Genomic DNA, 20,088 nt, shown 5'->3' with positions numbered 1-20,088 from the left:
GGTGTGGATCTCTTAGATTTAATTCTGCTTGACGAGTGTTGAAATGCTTGGATATATATGATAGATTGTTGGGTTTTTTATCAAATTGAAGTTAGACCATTATTTCCTCAAATAGTCTGACCTTTTTCTCTTTCTTAATTTTTAGAGATTTCCCATGTGATTACGTTCATATAATGTATTGTGTCTAGTAAATCTCTGAGAGTGTGTATTCATGGTTTAATTTTGTTCCTTATTTCCCTTTTTGCTACTTACCGTGGATAATCTTAATTATTTTGCCACTCTAGTGATTTTTAAAAATTTTATTTCATGTACTTTTGAACTCCAGTACTTTTATTTTTCTCTTTCTCACAGTTTCTATGTCTTTATTGATATTTTCTATTTAGTAACACATCATTCTCATAGTTTCCTTTGGTTCTATAAACATGATTCCCTTAGTTATTTGAATATGTTTATAATGACTGTTTTTAAGTCTTTATCTAATAAATCCAATGCCTAAGCTTCCTTAGGAATGGTTTCTAGTTACTGTTTGGTTTTATTTTGTTTTGCTTTTTGGTGTTTGGCTACAGCTGTTTGGTATGTCTTGTAGATTTATTTTTTCATGAAACCTGGAAATTTAATAATACAGGCAACCCACTCCAGTATTCCTGCCTAGAGAATACCACGGACAGACTATGGGATGGCAAAGCATCAGACACAACTGAGGAACTAACACCTTCCCTGTCATTTTCTTTAGATGCCAGGGAAGCAGAAGTAAATACTTATAACTCATTTTCAACCTATTAGGAATATATTGGATTTTTTTGTTAACCATTGTTGGCTCTGGTGTTGAGTAATAAGAAAAGGAAGGAGGTAGGCCAGAAGTCCTGGGAAGAAATAAATTTCAGACCATCCCCTTGTACATGTAATTGCAGGTGTTGCTCCTGGTGTGCAAGTAATCAGATATTACTTTAATGAAATATTTTAATGTCCTAATTAGTTGAAGTTGCTTTCTGTTGTTTACATTTACGTGTAACAGAATGAAATTTTCAGAAGCATACAGTGCAAAAATCCAGTTCAAATCCATAAGTAGCTTTTCAAGTATTCTGGTTAATGTTCTGTCTGCCCCTCAGTAATGCACATAAAAATGTACATAATGATAAATAATAGATAAAAAATAATAAATGTGCTTAATATAAAAGAATTGTAACCCAGTCAAAAGAGCAGCATAATGCATTTAATTTCATAGATTTAAGAGCTAAAAATTAGAACTTAAAAAAAATTATGGCATTATTTTTATTTAATGTGCAAAATGTATTAATTTCAATATTTTTAAAGAGTTTTATAGACAATTCTAGACAAAGAGCTTGAATATATGAAGGAGGAAACAGACAGAGCTGGATTCCATCTTAGGCCAGGCTGCAAACATTAGGCTACACGCATGGTCACCCTCCCAAAAAACTCTGAACTTTGTGCCCGGCGTCCATAGAAATGGCATAGCAATGGAAAACCAGACGCCCCCATAAAAGAGCCTCAGACTCATGCTTGGACTCTCCGTTGCCTGAAAGAATATGCTAATTATCTCTGTAACAGAACAAAGTGGTAAATTCCATTATGTTTATCAGGATATGACCACAGGCCTATTGATAAATATCCACTGTTTATCTAGTCTTGTGACACATGAATCATGGGTTAACTTTGATCATATCTCTTTTTTACCTTGTCCAGACTAGTTTCAAGGAATTTGGGGAGGTGGGTTTTAGCATGTACACCTAGGGTATAAAAGGTTTTCACAAAAACTGGTCGGAGTCCTTGGCTAAGAGAAGACTCTGCCTTGGGCCCGCCAGTATAATAAACTGCACTCCACTATCTGCATTGTCCTTCTCAGTGAGTTTGTTTCCCAGAATGCGTGGCTACAACATATACACAAGGGAGAATGCTTTTTGAATGACTTGGGAAATTTTTAAAGTGACTTTTTAATGCCTTTCCTGTCTCCTTTTGGAACACCTCTCTGAAATACATAATGCAGTCAGTGCAAATCTACGGTAAAGGGAAGTCAGCTATAATGATTTCCATTTTCTTTTTCATTTAATTGGAAAAGTCTTAGTTAAAAATATGTACATATTATTATAATGCTAAGTCAGTAAGAAGAAACCTGGGAGTAGTCCCATTAATCATATCTTAGACGCTTCCTATAGTGAAGAATTTTCTAAAGAAATAATGCATGCATTTTCAAAGCCCACGTGCTTTTCTTTGCCTTTTCACATTTTATATGTAATTAATTTCGAACATGCAAATATCCCTTTCATAACTCAATGTGCTACAATAAACTGAAGAACAATTTTTGGAGAAAGGAGGTGGTTGGACTGAACAGATTCCATGCATTTCTGTGCTAATTTGGGTTGACAGCTCCATGATTGTTCTGTACACAAAGTTAAAACAGCAGAAACAAAGACAGCTGGGTAGCAACCACCAGGAGAAGTTCTCTGCTTCCCTCTGCTGGCTATTATGGGATATGCATGCATTCTGCATGCTTTTATCCATGGGGAAAGAAGCAAACGCTGGGGAAGATGTTTGCTTTCTACTCATAATTCCTGTACGTGTTTTAGCTGATGGAATAATACCAGGAATAAATTAATTTAATTACAGAACATTTTTTAATGTGCACTGTGAATTATTTTTAGATTTCTGAGTTTCCAAAGACAATCATTTAAGAAAGGCTCCTTATTTAGTGTGATGTTTTGGGGGGAACAGGAATAATTTTTTCCCTTCTATAATTTTGCTTGCACGATATTTGAAAGTAAGCCCACTTTACTTATTTCTAAGTAACTAGTAACACTTCTGGACCTGTATCCCTTTTCATTGTTTTTCATTAAACAACTAGAGGTTTACTGTTGGTCATCTTCATGTGCTTTTGGAAACATTCCTAACAGGAGGAAAGAAAAAAAGGTAAAGGATGAGAAGTGGGCTTGCCACAAAATTTACTATGATTTCTTGGCAAAGTGAAACCAGAAAAGTGAGCTCTATCAGTAAGAGAAAATCCATTCAAATCAATAAGTATTTACTGAATTCTATCTAGATAAAGTTTCTTTAGTGGGTAATCAGAAGTTAACATCTAAGCATAGAAGCAACAGAACCAGACATGGAACAACTGATTGAAGGAGTACGGCAAGGTTGTATGTTGTCACCTTGCTTATGCAGAGTACATCATGTGGAACACAGGGCTGAATGAATCACAAACCGAAATCAAGATTGCTGGGAGAAATATCAATAACCTCAGATATGCAGATAATACCACGCTAATGGAAGAAAGTGACGAGGAACTAAAGAGCCTCTTGATGAAAGTCAAAGAGGAGAGTGAACAAGCTGGCTTGAAATCCAACATTCAAAAAACTAAGATCATAGCATCTGATCCCATCACTTCAGGGCAAATGAAAGGGGAAAAAGTGGAAGCAGTGACAGGTTTTATTTTCCTGGGCTCCAAAAATCACCACAGACGGTGACTGCAGCCCTGAAATTAAGATGCTTGCCCCTAGGAAGGAAAACTATGATGAACCTAGACAGAATTTTAGAGACATCACTTTGCTGACAAAGTTTGTATAATCAAAGCTATGGTTTTTCCATGTACAGATAGGAGAGTTGGTCCATAAGAAAGACTGAGTGCCGAAGAATTTTTGCTTTTATATTGTGATGCTGGAAAAGACTCTTGAGAGTCCTTGAACTGCAAGGAGATCAAAACAGTCTGTTCTAAAGGAAATTAACCCTGAGTATTCATTGGAAGGACTGATGCTGAAGCTCTAATACTTTGGCCACCTGGTGTGAACAGCTGACTCATTGGATAAAACCCTGATGCTGGGAAAGGTTGAAGGCAAAAGGAGAAGAGGGAAGCAGATGATGAGATGGTTAGATAGCTTTACCAACTGAATGGACAGGAATTTGAGCAAACTCCAGGAGAGAATAGACAACAGAGGAGCCTGGCATGCTGCAGTCCATGGGATCGCAAAGAGTGAGACACAACTTGGTAACAAACAACAAAGAATAGAAGAGAATGGTTTTCTCTTTCTCTTGTTTGCTTTGTTTCTCTATCTTCTCTTTTTTTTCTCTTTCTTTTCCCATTTCCTAACAACAGAAAAGAGTGAGAATAAAACTATAGACCTAGTGTTGGAAAGTGACGAAATAGAGTAAAAAGTTGTAATGAGAATTATGTGTTTATTGTTCAACAGTTATACAAGTTAAGCATACGTGACACAGAAAATAAACTGAAAATTCTCCTAGGCAGTGTTTTCAAGTCTCACCTTTTGGGAGGAGCCAGGTCATTAACTGCTACTAAGAAAACCCTTAGAATGGAAATAAGCAGCCTTGGAATGCCATTCTGAGTATGAGAAGATGATGTCATGAGAAATGAGAAGATACTAAAATGAAAGTGTTAAGGGTAGGTGGAATTAGTCTTCCTGTTTAGCAGAAAAAGAGGGAAAGCTGAATGGAGGGTGGAATCTTCCAGCTGTCACTTATGGGCATGGTACTCAGGGCCTACAAAGTTGCTGTGAAAGGGAGTAGGATAAATATTAGCCCCAGTCTATCGTCAGAGAGATCTCTTATCAGCCAGGTAAATAGAAGCTACCTTTAGTAGTAGAAGGAAATAATTTTATGGAGAGAGTTAAAGTCTTGCAAAACCATTAGAACAGTGCAGCACAGGTCTCTAAAGCCAAAACGTTCAGGAAACAAGAAAGAACTGGGCTCACTGGAAATTACTACTGGTGTTCTCAGCTGATCCCCAAGTGAATCAGCAGTGCTGATCAATGGGAAGCCAGCTCTTCACAAATAATGTAGCCAGCACTTCTGCCTACAGATCTTTCGACTCCACAAAGTCTTTATTCCTGTAGAAGTTTCATATTTTTACGTAATCATAGTGATGATGGTTTAGTTGCTAAGTCATGTCCAGTTCTTGTGACTCCATGGACTGCAGCTGACCAGGCTCCTCTGTCCATGCAATTTTCCAGGCAAGAATACTGGAGTGAGTTGCCATTTCCTTCTCCAGGGGATCTTCCTGACCCAGGGATCGAACCTTCATCTCCTAAAAATGTTTACAACTCTGGTAAACAGTTCCTGATAGGAGAATATATTTGCTTTACAACTTTTGTTTATACAAAAAGATGTTCTCTACTGTATGTGCTATTTTCTATATTATTATTTCACTTAGCAAGAGATTTTGAACATGCTTAATATCCACAAGTGCATTTGCATAATATGAGTTTTAAATGGTTGTGTTTTATATTAGGCCAAGCAGAGCCAGTATTGCCTATTGACTGAGTTTGAAAATATGGGATGGTTCCTCTAGAAATTAAACAACCTTGTGACTTTGGGTGTCATTTCACTTTCCTGAAACTTAGCCACCCTCTTTGCAGATGTGAATAATAATAATATATCCACAAATAGCATATAATGAGATTGAATAACATAATAACTGAAAATATAAGAGCTATAATTTCACCTTCACATAGTCATTCAATACATTAGCATTGAGGCTTTTTCGACTTCTTCATGTAGTATGCAATAGTACAATTAAAATTCTATTTAAAAACTTTGAACCATATATCTAATTGCTGAAAACTAATAGATAAAAGTGGAATTTCTGCATTAAAGAATGTACGTAACTTTAAGTAGCATACTACAAAAATGCCTGCCAGATAGTAAATGCCAATTTCCAGTCCTACCTTCATTGTGTGAAAATAGCTTTTACCCCAGTTCTTATCAGTGTTGAACATTATCATTTTCAAAAAGAAAAAAATATGTACCAAAACATAGCCCCACATTGCTATAAACTGGGTGTTTGTTTTATTGTGCTGCCCATTTCCCTTTCTCTTTCAGAATTATATTTTTTTAGCATTTTTGCCTGGGCTGCTGAATTTTTTTTTTTTTGGTGTATTTAAAATATATTAATTCCTTGATTCTCAAATATGTTCCAAGTTTCCTCCAGTTTGACTTTTAAATCTTGTCTTTAGAATTTTAAAATGTCAAATCTGTAACTGTGCGTTTCGTTATTGGCTTTAATTTTTTTCTTCTTGAAATAATATAGTCACCCATTTTTCTTTCATATTTTGAAAAGAAATGTTTTTAATTGATCTAACAGTTATTTTGACATCTGTCTTAGAATAGATTCTGTGAAGCAAAGTCTGGGGCAGAGTTGTATTTGGGTTTTTGTAGTTGCTGGGTTTGGTTTTTTTGTTTATTTGTTTGCTAGGCTTTTCTTCCGGAGGGATTATTTGTGAGTGTTTTACAGAGGGAATGCTATCAGGAGAAACTTGTAAGGGGTTCAGGAAAGTGGGGTAAAGAAGACGGAGAATAAAAGCAGGAATGAGGTTCCAAAAGTTTAGCTTTAGTGTCTTTATGATTCTCTGGAACTGAAATAGAACTGCAGAGCTTCTCCCGCCCTGTGGCAAGGAAGTGGGATTTTGCACAACCCTCCCGCCTTCAGCATGCAGTTTCTGGAGACTCAAGTACGACTCAGTTATACCTCTGAGGGAAGAGGTGCTCCAAATCACCCGAAAGCAGTCCTCTGTAGAGGTTTGCAGATGGATTCTTTGGGAACAGAACCCACAACCTATGACAGACGGGTACACCAAACCAGTTAGAGTGTCCTGTGGTAATGACCTCATGAAAACATTTTTATTTTTTTTAATTTAATTTTTTTTATTTTAATTGGAGGCTAATTACTTTACAATATTGTATTGGTTTTGCCACACATCCACATGAATCTGCCACGGATGTACACGTGTTCCCCATCCTGAACCCCCCTCCCACCTCCCTCCCCGTACCATCCCTCTGGGTCATCCCAGTGCACCAGCCCCGAGCATCCTGTATCACGCATCGAACCTGGACTGGTGATTAGTATGAAAACATTTTTAAAATATGACAATAATATTTAAATAGTGACCACCACATCCTTTGCTGGGTTTTAGCTCCTCCCACTTCTGCTCAGTTATTTTTTGCAGCTTTCCTTAAGTTCATCATGAGCCCATATTGGCTGAGCAGACATAATTTAAGTGACAGATAACACATGGTATTCTTTGTTTCTCTTCTTCTCAGACACTGACCTGATTCTCCTCAATTCTCTCTTCCTCCCAAGTTATTTCCCAGAGCATTTTCCATTGTTCATGTAACTAGACTCCTCTTAGATACAACCACTGTCCAGGAAATGTGCCCTAGTCCAAGAGAAATCTTAAGCTCATGCCTGCTGCTGCCAAGGCACTTCAGTCGTGTCCGACTCTGTGTGACCCCATAGACGGCAGCCCACAAGGCTCCCCCGTCCCTGGGATTCTCCAGGCAAGAACACTGGAGTGGGTTGCCATTTCGCCTCCCATAATATATGGGAGGCGTTTTCTTCTTTTTTAATAGTAGACATTTTATTTTTTTTTAATCTGGTGAATATGAAGAGAAAAATCACAAGATGGTGTATTAAACATCAACATTTCTCTTACTTTGTTTTCCTGTATATGAGAATTTACTCAAATTTCTTAATTTGAGTACAATTTCATTTTTCAGTGAAAGTTTTCACAGATAAACTCTTCATGACTGGTAGCACTAAGGACCAGAACTCAGAATTCTAAACAGGAAAGCCAGGGAATGAGAAATCTTGCCTATATGAAGAATAACAGAAATGAGATGTAAGTTATGTAAGAAGAGATTCTGAGGGTTAAGTTTAGCCTAAGAAAATACTTTATAATGTATTTTCTACCTGAGTCTAGCACCTCTTACCCAGACTTTGCTCTGGCCACGTTAAGCTGATAGCAGTTCCTCAGCAGCATGCTGTTCCCTTCACAAATCATGCTGTTCCCTTCACAAATCGTGCTTTCCCTTGTCAAACTTTTTTTTGTTTCTCCAAATATTTTTTATATCAGTTCTGCCCAGAAGCCTAGCCTCCAGTCCAATTTCATTTTCTGCTCTCAGTGTTTTCATGGCATCACAGGCTATGCCACTCACCACATTCTGTTATAATTTTTGAGTTCTTACTATATTCTTATTGGAGGATAAGCTTCTTGAGGATAGAGATTGTGTCTAATTATCCTTGTCCCCCAAATGACTATCACAGCATCCACACCTATTAAGTTACATTCAGTCATTCAATCTGGGGACCTTTTTCTTTAAACGGTGGTGTTTCAGTAATAATCTTTCTACTGTGTTAGTGATAAAATCAGAAGAGATCTTTGCTTGGCTCCATTTCCCTATGGATGTGAGCTTCCAAAAAGCTCATGTTATATTCCTGAAGAGCAGCCTTTACATATTTGAAGAAATTATTTCTCTTTTTCCACATGTTCTTCTACCTTAGTTATTTTTGGTCTTTGACATTGGTTTCTATGACCAACTCAATTTGAAGGCTGTCCTTTCTCCTTCGGACCTTTATACTCCCATGGAATGTTCCATTGTGTGTGTTAGCTTTAGTCAGCCTGTAGTCCTCAGGTGACCATTCCAACATGAATCTAGGTCCTGTTGTGAAGGTATTTTGTAGATGTGATCAACATACAACCAGTTTATTTTTAAATAAGGAGACATAACCCTTGCTAATTTGATGCAATAAGCTGAAAGGCTTTCATTACAAGACTGAGGCTTCTGTGAAGTGGAAGAAATTTCACCTGTGGACAGCACCTCTTTCCTAAGAGTTTCCAGCTTATCCTTTCTGACAGCCTGTCTTATGGATTTTGGGTATACCCAACTAACCTTCACCATCATGGAAATCAATTTTTTTCCCCCAATATCTGTCTGTCCATCTATCCATATATCTATCCCAGCCTGTCCTATGGATTTTGGACGTACCCAGCTAACCTTCACAATCATGGAAGTCAATTTTTTTCCCCAATATCTGTCTGTCCATCTATCCATCTGTCTCTCTATCCATCCACCTTATTATATCTTTTTCTCTGCTGGACCACTGACTGATATATTGAATCTTGAGGTGAGAGCAACCGTAGAGTTCACACGAGTCTGTAGACATGAGTGCTGGCTTTTCCTCATGTACCCTCCAGATGCCATTTCCACCTTCCTTCACCTGGCCGGACCTGAGACGCTTGTCTCTGTGGCCTACATCGGTGAGGCTGCATTCTCCTCTGTATTCAGGGTGCACCCAGTACTTCTGGCAGCAGACTAGAGGGCCACAGGAGAATGAAGTTCAGGTAACTCCTTCCCCAGCTTCTTGGCTGTTGGATGTTTCTCCATGTGAGGCAAGCTTTGACAGCCCCTGTTCCCTCCACTTGTACCTCCATGTTTAGGGAGCATCATGGATCCCTGATATTACTACAGCAGAGCAATGCACCATCTGGAACTGGTTGCCTTAAACCCTGCCCCACACCCTTGCAAATAAATTTTCAGTATGGTCCCTCCAGTTATCACATTTGAGCAGTCTTCACACTGCCTTCTGGGCTTTGTACTGATACATCAGAGATGCAGAGGAGATTTGTACATTATTCCTGATCTCCCAGCCTCTGCTAATACAACTACCTAGACAAATATCAAGAACAGATGAGATGGAGTGACTTGAAAGCATGAGCCTGACTGCAAATTGAGAGAATATACAGAAGCCCCATCATCATGCAAATCTGTGCACTATTGCTGTGTTAGCAATACAGAAAAAGGTAGCAAGTGATAAAAGTAAGCTTATTTGATAGTCTACATATTCTAAGAGGACAAGGGAAAACATGTAACTAAAATACAAATTATCTGGGTGACTTTAAAGGACCATTGCTAAAATAAATACAATGTATAGTTCCTCAGATGTGAAATATTCTATATTTATAACTTGGACATTTTCATCTAAGAATTTCAAAGCAGCTTTTCACTGCAAACTACAAGAGCATCAGATATATCTGGGCATCCAGGCTCACAGCACACTGCTTATGTAACCAAAGAGACTACCTTGTGCTTTAACAGAATTTTAAATAATTCTTCTAATGTTCATTATGTTAAATATCACAGTTGTCAGCTCACTTCATAATCACTAGTCTTTCTTAATAACACAGATAAAAAATAATCAAGTTTCTCAGTTCCTTATTAAAATTGCATCAATTCCATCTAGTTTATCTCATCTTCTTGCAGCAACCAAAGTCAGGAAAAGCAGTTAATATATCATGATGTATCCTAAATTCTTTATTTATGGGCCAGCTGTCAGTATTTAAGAACTCAGCTTATTACAAAGATTTCTCAATTGGAAGATATAATAATAAAAAAATGATCTAAGTTATGGTACTAACAGCACTTAGAGTTGTTGAGAACATTGCTTGAGATCGCCTTAATGGCTCACAATAAACTGAATGCAAAAGGTCACGCAAGCAAATACAATTGTTGTACATAAAATTTTTCATTAAACATTTAAGAACCTCTGATTTCCTTTAACCATTTAGAAATCTAAGGATTTTAGGCCCTACTGACTTTAAAGCAAACGTTTTACACCAGAATTGGGGTACCGTACAAGTTCATGCGCCAAAGTCCAGAATATGAACTTTATCTTTTACAGTGTTATATTTTAAACTAATAAAGATTTGAAAATTATTTAGAGTTTTTGTTCAGGAAGACTAGTTCTGATATATTTCTGAATATCCATTGAGTGTGTGCGTGCTCAGTCATGTCTGACTCTTTGTGACCCTTTGGACTGTAGCCCACCAGGCTCCTCTGTCTGTGGGATTTCCCAGGCAACAATACTGGAGTGGCTGCCATTTCCTCCTCCAAGGGATCTTCCCAGGCCAGGGGTCAAACTTGCTTCTCCTGGGTCTCCTGCATTGGCAGGCGGATTCTTTACCACTGAGCCTCCTGGGATGCTAAACTTGAGAAGACTTGGTAATAAAAATATAAAAACTTCAATACCCAGACATGCAAACAAACAGTTTCAAGTTGATGTCTGCTCTGATGAGCAAATCGAATTAATGAGTGCCATGTACTTTTAGGTACTTTTAGACTTGTGTCTACCTGAAAGATACAGGGAACTCTTTACAGAAAAGAGAGCCACAAAACCAAGACTTACAGAATGATCAGAAGTTTTCCAGGAAGATGAGTGGGAAAAGCTATTCAAATAGAATTTATCTGCTCTTATTACGTCAACTATAATCTATATGCTAACATCTCTAAGGTGTTTATCTTTAGCTCAAATTTGTTTTCTGCCTCAGCATCCTATTCTCAAATTGCTAATTGGATATCTCCATTCAGATAAGCTAGTGGAACCTTAGGTTAACTATACCTAGTCTCATCTCTATCTGATCCGTCTGTAAGTGTTCTTTCTCTTGTATTCTCCATATCAGAAAATGCCATTGCCTCCTGCCTAGTTAATCAAGTAAAACTCTTTGGTATAATCTTTGAATCCCATTTTCTTTCATATCCTGAATTGAATGAGTCACCAAGCTTAGCCAATCCTACTTGTTTCATTTCTCCTAACACATTCAGATTCCCTCCTATATGTCTGTTTTTGGATGGTCCATCAGGATATTGTTAACAACATCCTGATAGACCATCTTGCCCCCATCAGTTTCCTTCAATTTTGTTCTCCAAACCACCACTAAAGCTGCCTTTCTGAAAAATACATTTGATTACATTTCTCCCCTGTTTGAAGTCTTCAGAGGGATTCTCTTTGTGGCTGAAGTCATAGCAGAAAAATCCCTCCCTGACCTGGATTCTACTGCGTTTCCAGCCTCACTTCTATCTCTAGACCTCAGGGTAACCCACTCTCTGACAGGCACTGTGCTTCAGGTGTCCTTGAGTCTTTATAAATGTTCTGAGTGGCCTTGAAGTCTCTTTTAATCCTTTAAATTCTATCGGTCCTCTGCTAGGTGTCACTTTTTCCAGGAAGATTTTCCCAATGCATATCCTATAATTCCCACTCTCCTTCCCTCTTAGCTCTTCCCTCTCTATACTTTGCACATAATTGGAGGTTGACTTCCTGCATTTTAGTTGAAGGTTGGCCTACTGCATTTTACTATCTGTCTTCCAATCTCTTTCTTTGCACTAAGGTACATCTTGAGTATTTCAGAAGTCAATATATTGGCTATAACAACTGGTAAATTGTCTTCTTTTTTGCAATAAAACTTTTTCACATTCAAAAGTCTATTTTTGTTTTCTCAATAAATTTAAAGTGGGACACCTTTTTGAAATTTTTCATTTAAGGCAGACATACTCTTCTTCACCCACTGCCAGATATTTCTTAAAAGAGTACTGTGAGACATAAGAGAGATAAAAAGTGGATAAATGACAGCATTCTCCAAATTGAATTTTTTATAAAACAAAATATAAGTTAATTCTAAAAATAGGTATTGAATGTGTATTATATTTTGACTAATGTACCAGGACTGAAATTACAACAGCTAATAAAAAAGACACCCCATACACTCAATGAGTTTCCATGAGTTTATATTGCTACATTCAGGGCTTGGAAACAAGTTACCTGAGTATGAATTGGGATTCATATATGTCCTATGTCAGCTGGTATATAAGTTTTCTCATCTCTAAAGTTATGGTAGGAACATGCATAACAAATTTAGAGTAATATTATAATGTACCATAGTTTATTAGGGCTTTTAACAGTAATTCACATTCTTTATCTTATTCAAAGAAGCACTCTTTGATTAATATTTTAATTTTATTAAAATCTGGTTTCATGTTAAAATATATTAATATTTTCAAAGTTCTTAGAACACTGCAGAGGAGCCTGGTAGGCTACAGTCCATGGGGTCGCAAAGAGTCGGACACGACTGAGCAACTTCACTTATTCACTTAGAACACTGCCAAGTACACAGTATGCTTTCCATAAATGTTGATCACTATCAATGTTGTTATTTGAAGCGTGAATTGAGTCTGCCTGTCTGGAACACACAGCCAATGAGAATCCAAATCCGGCTCTTTGGTTTCCTCTCCTTACAACTCATAGGAAGCCATCCTGAACTTGCAGTGAGGCACACACCCTAATGTTTCGGAAAAGAACCAGCACAATGACTCGTGTTACAGGTGCACAGAGTGCGTGAGTGAGCGATGAGCAAGTGAAAACACCAGCAGAGCAGTGGCATCATTCGGTCAGTAAAAACTAGGCACAGGTCTAGAACAGGAAAGTCTACAGAGAACAAAGTCAATTATTTGCCCAGGGCTGGCGGGTCAGGGGAGGAGTGTCAGTAAATAGTGAGATGTGACTGCTAATTGGTGGCGAATTCTTTGGAGGCGTGAGGAAAATATTATAAAATTATATTAACGATGGTGATTGCAAAACTCCAACTACACTAAAGACAATAGAACCATACACTTTAAATGGATGAACTTCATACTGTGTAGATTATAAGTTAAGAATGCTAGTTTTTTAAGTAAACAAAAAAATTCGGACATCTGGCAAAATGCTTTTGAAAGAGTGAATAAATTAATTTGAGAAAATAAAGCTGAAAAACATTATGTTATTTCCCAGGGACAAGTAAACCTGTCTTTAAATTGTTTTACATTTTGCGTTTTGGCTCCTTCAGGCCACTTAAAAAAATACTGACTGAGTTTTAGGCTTATTTTTTAGTAACTGTATAAATGCAGCCTCCTTATAAGCTAATCATACTTTACCATCATCTTGTGGTAACAAAAGGTAATTGCTATATTTTAAGTACATGTAAGATCCTTGGATCTGGAACCTCTGAAGAAGGGAATGGCTACCTGCTCCAATATTTCTGCCTGGAGAATTCCATGGACAGAGGAGCCTGGCAGGCTACAGTCCACCGGGTTGCAAAGAGTCAGACGTGACAGAGCAACTAACACTTTCACTTTTCACTTTCAATCATATTAGAATAACAATCTCATGCATTGTGCTGCATTATAAATTTCAAAAACCCATCCCATTGTTAACCACACTCAGCTTTCACAGAAGTGCTATGAGATTCATGTTATCATCATACCTGTGGTGAAAAATAATAATAATATATAACATAGCCATCTGTCCATTGCATTGACTCCACAGAGTCCATCCATCTCACCTTCCCCCCCTCATCCCTGCAGATGAGTATAGTGAACACAGAATGCTGCCCTTCTGGTCACGAGGGTCAGTCTATGACCCCGAATGTCTTGACCCCCTTGCCTTGTGTAACAAACAAGAACAGTAGCTCCTGGGCAGGGCTTGTGACCCAAACCAACCTTGCGCGTAAGCTCCTTGGAGACTTTCAAATGTAGATAATTAAAAGAAAGTGCTTTTTCTCTTTGATCATGAGCTGTACATATATGTCAGTACAGGGAGGTCCAAGAACATGTGTCCTTTCATCCAGTAAAGCTAAAGTCAGAGGATAAAATCTCCCTGCAGAGAGTATCTGAGCAAAGAGGTACAGAGTACAAGCACTCACAAAGCCCGGTTTTAGGATCTTGTAGCTCTCCTCTGCACCTCCCAATAGAAGTGCTGTATATTAGGTACCTGGGCCAATACATTGTTTCCTTAATGTTCAACAAACTGGATTTCCGTGGCTTACAGTCAAACAGTTCCTTCAAATACAAGTAAACAAAACAGTGGCTTGTGTATCAGTTCAGTTCAGTCCCTCAGTCGTGTCTGACTCTTTGTGACCCCATGAATCGCAGCACGCCAGACCTCCCTGTTCATCACCAACTCCCAGAGTTCACTCAGACTCACGTCCATCGAGTCAGTGATGCCATCCAGCCATCTCATCCTCTGTCGTCCCCTTCTCCTCCTGCCCCCAATCCCTCCCAGCATCAGAGTCTTTTCCAATGAGTCAACTCTTCACATGAGGTGGCCAAAGTACTGGAGTTTCAGCTTTAGCATCATTCCTTCCAAAGAAATCCCAGGGCTGATCTCCTTCAGGATGGACTGGTTGGATCTCCTTGCAGTCCAAGGGAGTCTCAAGAGTCTTCTCCAACACCACAGTTCAAAAGCATCAATTTATACCTGTGGTGGATTCATTTTGATATTTGGCAAAACTAATACAATTATGTAAAGTTTAAAAATAAAATAAAATAAAAAAAAAGCATCAATTCTTTGGCGCTCAGCCTTCTTCACAGTCCAACTCTCACATCTTGTGTATGTTGGCATATTAATGAGTGAGATTTGAAGGTGAAGCCTGCACACAGCTCTTCTGATGACAAGTAGCTTTAAAATAAAATATAGGATTGCTGCCTCCTGCTGAAGAAAAACCTGAGGAAAATATAGTTCATGTTTGTTGAGCTCTTCATCTGTACCATCAGAGACCAAGATCTTTATGTTCCAGCATCCTTAGAATGTTGGATTCCAGCCTCTGCTGCTTGTACTTCCTTTTTTTCCTTTAATTTCCTTTTGGCTGTGCTGGATCTTCCTTGCTGTGGTTGTGGTGAGCAGGGGCTATTACCTAGTTTTGGTGCGCAGCCTTCTCACTGTGGGCTTCTGTTATCATGGAGCACGGGCTCTAGAGTACCAACTCAGTAGTTTTGGCACATTGGCTTGGTTGCCCCAAGGCATGTGGGATCCTAGTTCCTGGACCAGGGATCTAAACTATATCTCTTGCATTGGCAGGTGGATTCTTAACCATTGGATCACCAGGGAAGCCTCCCACGCTTTTACCTGTAATGATTGCCGGATGATAGGAGAAAGAAAGAAAATGTTATGGAGGAAGGGGGCAGAAAAGGTAAGGGGCTTTCAGCCAACCCTCCCCACCCAAGATTTCTGCTTACATCTCACTGTCCAGAACTAAGTCACAGAGCCACTGCGCAGGAGACACAATTCTCTCATTTCTAGATCATGTGACTTCATTAATGGAAAATGACAGAGGAGAAGGAGGTTGTCATTGAAAGTTGGTTCAGCTAGTCCTGCTTGGTCAGATTCTGCCAAACTTTCTCTTCAACATAGTAGACTAAGCATAACTGTTTACTTCCCCTTTTAAGATTCTCATTAAAATATATGTATATATAATAAAACATGTAAATCAATAATGGAACAGTAAGAAGAAGAAAAATAATAAGATCCATTCACACATCCTAAGATGGGCATAGAAAGCAGACGAGACAGAGCTGAGTGAGAAATGAGAGGAGTGTAAACAACAGACTCACACAGAGAAAAGGGCTGCTGTAAGTGAAAGCAAGTCCCAGGAATCAGAGTGGTCATTGCGTAGTTGTAGGGTAATTAATGAAAGGCCTATTAGCCAGGGCTATAGAGTTTGTCTCAGACAAAAGCACTGAAAATTAACTCTGAGCAGAATAGGAGACCTGTAGGAGGGTGAAGCCCTGGAAAGTAGGGCTGGGCATGGGAGATAAAAAGAGATAACTGATGAGGAAATTCTAAAACTCTGAAACAGTAAAGAGAGGGGAGAAAAGCAAAGACAACCCTTGCTATTAATTAAATACACTAAAAATCTCCACAATGAATATGGAGTTTCTTTATACTGGCAATTATGCACTTCCCAAATTCAATTTTTGCCTCTCACGCAAACACCATCAAGGAGAAACAGTCAAGATACTCACCCAAAAGCCGCAGAGGAAGCAGTCAGCTCTCTGTCAAAGGGCACAGCTAAAGAAGGAAGAAGATGGAATTAGCATTCTGTAAGATAGCATCCCTTATGGCAGAAAATGAAGAGGATCTGAAGGGCCTCTTGATGAAAGTGAAAGAGGAGAGTGAAGAAGCTGGCTTAAAGCTCAATATTCAAAAAACTAAGATCATGGCATCCGATTCTATCAGTTCATGGCAAATAGATGGGGAAACAATGGAAACAGTGACAGATTTTATTTTCTTGGGCTCCAAAATCACTGCAGATGGTGACTGCAGCCATGAAATTAAAAGATGCTTACTCCTTGGAAGGAAAGTTATGACCAACCTAGATAGCATATTCAAAAGCAGAGACATTACTTTGCCAACAAAGGTCCATCTAGTCAAAGCTATGGTTTTTCCAGTAGTCATGTATAGAGGTGAGAGTTGGACTATAAAGAAAGTTGAGTGCTGAAGAATTGATGGTTTTAAAGTGTGGTGTTAGGGAAGGCTCTTGAGAGTCCCTCAGACTGCAAGGAGATCCAACCTGTCAATCCTATAGGAAATCAGTCCTGAATATTCATTGGAAGGACCAATGCTGAAGCTGAAACTCCAATACTTTGGCCACCTGATGGGAAGAGCTGAGTCATTGGAAAAGACCCTGATTCTGGGAAAGATTGAAGGCAGGAAGAGAAGGATATGACAGAGGATGAGATAGTTGGATGGCATCACCAACTCAATGGACATGAGCTTGAGTAGGCTCCCGGAGTTGGTGATGGACAGGGAAGCCTGGCTTGCAGCAGTCCATGGGGTCGCAAAGAGTCAGACACGACTGAGAGACTGTATTGAACTGAAGGTAGCATCAAAGAAATTGCCCAGAACATAGGAAAAAAGAGAGAGAGAGAGAGAGAGAAGCAATTAATAAGTGAAAAGAGTTGTGGAGAAAAGGTAGAGCAGTTTCAACATCTGTATAGCAAAAGTTCCAGGAAAAGAAGAATAATAAAAGATTATATAGGGGGTATGGAATTGTGGGGAGAGAAGTAACAATTGTGACCAAATCAATAATTCATTGAAAAAGAATTTCTACAAACTGTAAAACAGAAAAGTCTTGAGATTAAAGTGGCTCTTTGAGCAGCAATGAAGAAGTAAGTGAAAAGGCACTGACCTAAGCATATATTACTGTAGCTTATGAACTCAGAACAGGGGGGGAAAAAATCAGAACAGTTAGCAGAAAATTTCTCATTGAGAATCAAGCTGACAAAATGTTATTCAATTTTTTTTAATTTGAAGGAAAAATTATTTGAAGTTAGAAATTTTCTCTCTCCAAATCATCAAGGAAACATGAGGACAAAGATATCGTAGAACAGGTAAAGATTTTAAAATGACACCAATAAAGCTATCTTAGGGAAATAAAAGCATCAAAGAGCCACAGCAGCAAAATAAAATATAAGGAGAAGAATTAGGGTTTAAGAAACAGGAGTCAATACATAGTAAAGTTAATCATTAAATCTTAAAATGTATTTGTAATGTAAAAGTGAAAATTACTGGTAGCATTCAGAAAGAATTGCCTTCTGATTCAAAAATTAGCCTGCCACTAGAATGTCATGTATTTAAACAACAGTTAATGAAAGTTGAAGCAAATGATATTCAAATATCCTGGCTTGTTCAAATAAAGAAGTTTGTATATACTCATTATTTCATTATGGTGCTTGAAAAAAAATGTTAAAATATGTTTGGTTAAGCTTTAATTGTGACCATTATAGCAATAAAAATAAGATTTGATATTAATACACCCAAACACTAAAGGAGAATGAGGGGGGAATTTTCCTTTTTATCTGACAGGTATATGGTCTTTGCTGTTGTTTATGTTCTTTATTTATGTCTATTCATTTAATACTCATAATATTGCTATGAACTATTTGCTATTATGGAGGAGGAAATGGCAACTCACTCTAGTATTCTTTCCTGGAAAATCCCATGGACCGAGGAGCCTGGTGAGCTGCAATCCATGAGGTCACAAAGAGTCAGACATGACTAAGCAACTAAGGACATTTTCTATTAATATTCTGTTTCATATTGAAGGTTTATAAATTATGTTAAGTAAAAAAATTTAATTGACAAGGAATAAGTACAAACATGGGCTTCCCAGGTGGCGCTAGTGGTAAAGAACTCGCTTACCAATGCAGGAGACAAAAGAGACGCATGTTCGATCCCTGGATTGGGAGGATCCCTTGGAGTAGGGCATGGCAATCCACTCTAATATTCTTGCCTGGAGAATCCCATGGATAGAGGAGCCTGGCAGTCTACAGTCCAGGGGTTGGCAAAAGTCAGACATGACTGAAGGGACTTACCAAGTACGCAAGTACATAAAAGTATTCAAAATATTTGTGAAGGGTTAAATTTCCTACATTAAGGAAAAGATATTCTCAGATTGAGTAAAGTAAATCCAGCTATATTCTTTTTGTATGATAAAGCATTTAAGTGATGATACTAGAATACTGAAAGCGAACAAAAGGAGATTACTTAGTGAGAGACTGGTATCCTTAGCCTTTAAAAAATCATCAAAGGGTCAAGAGAATAAATGCAACTCTTGCTTTAAGAGTATCATATCAGGACTATTGTGATAATTCTGTAAACATAAACAGCCACCCCTCCAAGATCCTCTGAGAACTGTGCTCATTGATTATTAGGTAATTTTATTCACTGTACTCAGGGAAGGGGGCTATTTGCTCCTATTATTTGAAACCATCCACTTGGAACCGGGGCCAAGATAATAAAATAAAAGAGATCCTGCTACTTGGTGCCTTTCTTTGTGAAGACCTGCTATCTCAGGTCCACGCTCCCAGACGTGTGTAGTTCACAGAAGAAAATAGAATGTTCAGTGAAGCCACACTTGAAAAGCCAGTGTTAGTTTTCTTTGTATTTTAACTTGCTCTGTAAGCGACCTAGGTCGTATAGGCTCCAAGGCACAAAAGGCTTAATTTATAAAATCTTCTAAGTAACTGATTGCTTTTACGCTGTGGGTTCCTGAGCTGTATGATCAGTCACAAACACACTCGCTGGGGAGGAAAAAATCACTCATTTTCTCTGTTTGCAAGAAATGCAGAGAAGTAAGGACATTCATGGGAAATAAGGAATTTCATGATCTTAGGAAACTATCAGATCGTTATTTTTGTGACATGCTGTTTAATAAGCACATAATGTTGCCAGTTCCTAATGAGGGGATTTCTCTGACTTGTCAGATGTCTATGTCAGAATGAAGCAGGTAGGTGGTGTATCCAGATCTTCCAGAAATACTGTTCTCATTCTCTTGATTATACTCAAGAAGAAGAGATTGTATTCTTTCTCAATGGAAAAAAAAATATTAAACTGAATGCTGTGTGAGCATGCAGCATGTGAAACAATAAGTCAATTACTATGGAAAGAAAAATATCTCTTTAATGTAAAGCTCTGTTTTTAATGGGAAAATTCTCTCTCTTTTTAATGAAAAACATAAAACCCTATTATTTTAGATCTAAGATAGCTCATTTGTCATATTGATTTTCTGTCTTGGGCTTTATTATAATTTTCAGAAACACATATTCTACTCTCCCTTACATGCACACACACGTGTGCATGTATACACACACACACACACACACTCTCTCTCTCTCCTGATTTTTTTCTATTCTTATTTTTTT

General features: G+C 38.1%; 1 long non-coding RNA gene across 2 annotated transcripts in view; it reads left to right on the top strand.

Annotated features, from left to right (window-relative positions):
* LOC147361186 (uncharacterized) overlaps window positions 1-20,088 on the top strand; it is a 430,912-nt gene that overhangs the window by 395,695 nt on the left and 15,129 nt on the right. For both annotated transcript variants that reach the window (XR_015139864.1, XR_015139868.1), the window contains one exon: window positions 15,464-15,575. This is a non-coding gene — a long non-coding RNA (uncharacterized LOC147361186). The remainder of the gene's footprint in view (window positions 1-15,463; window positions 15,576-20,088) is intronic.

Source organism: Bos grunniens, chromosome 13, assembly GCF_055505025.1.
Source record: "Bos grunniens cultivar Pamir isolate PY7600 chromosome 13, Bosgru_T2T1.0, whole genome shotgun sequence".
NCBI lineage: Eukaryota > Metazoa > Chordata > Mammalia > Artiodactyla > Bovidae > Bos > Bos grunniens.
The sequence above is the reverse complement of the archived record's forward strand: the minus strand, read 5'-3'. Positions and strand labels throughout refer to the sequence as shown.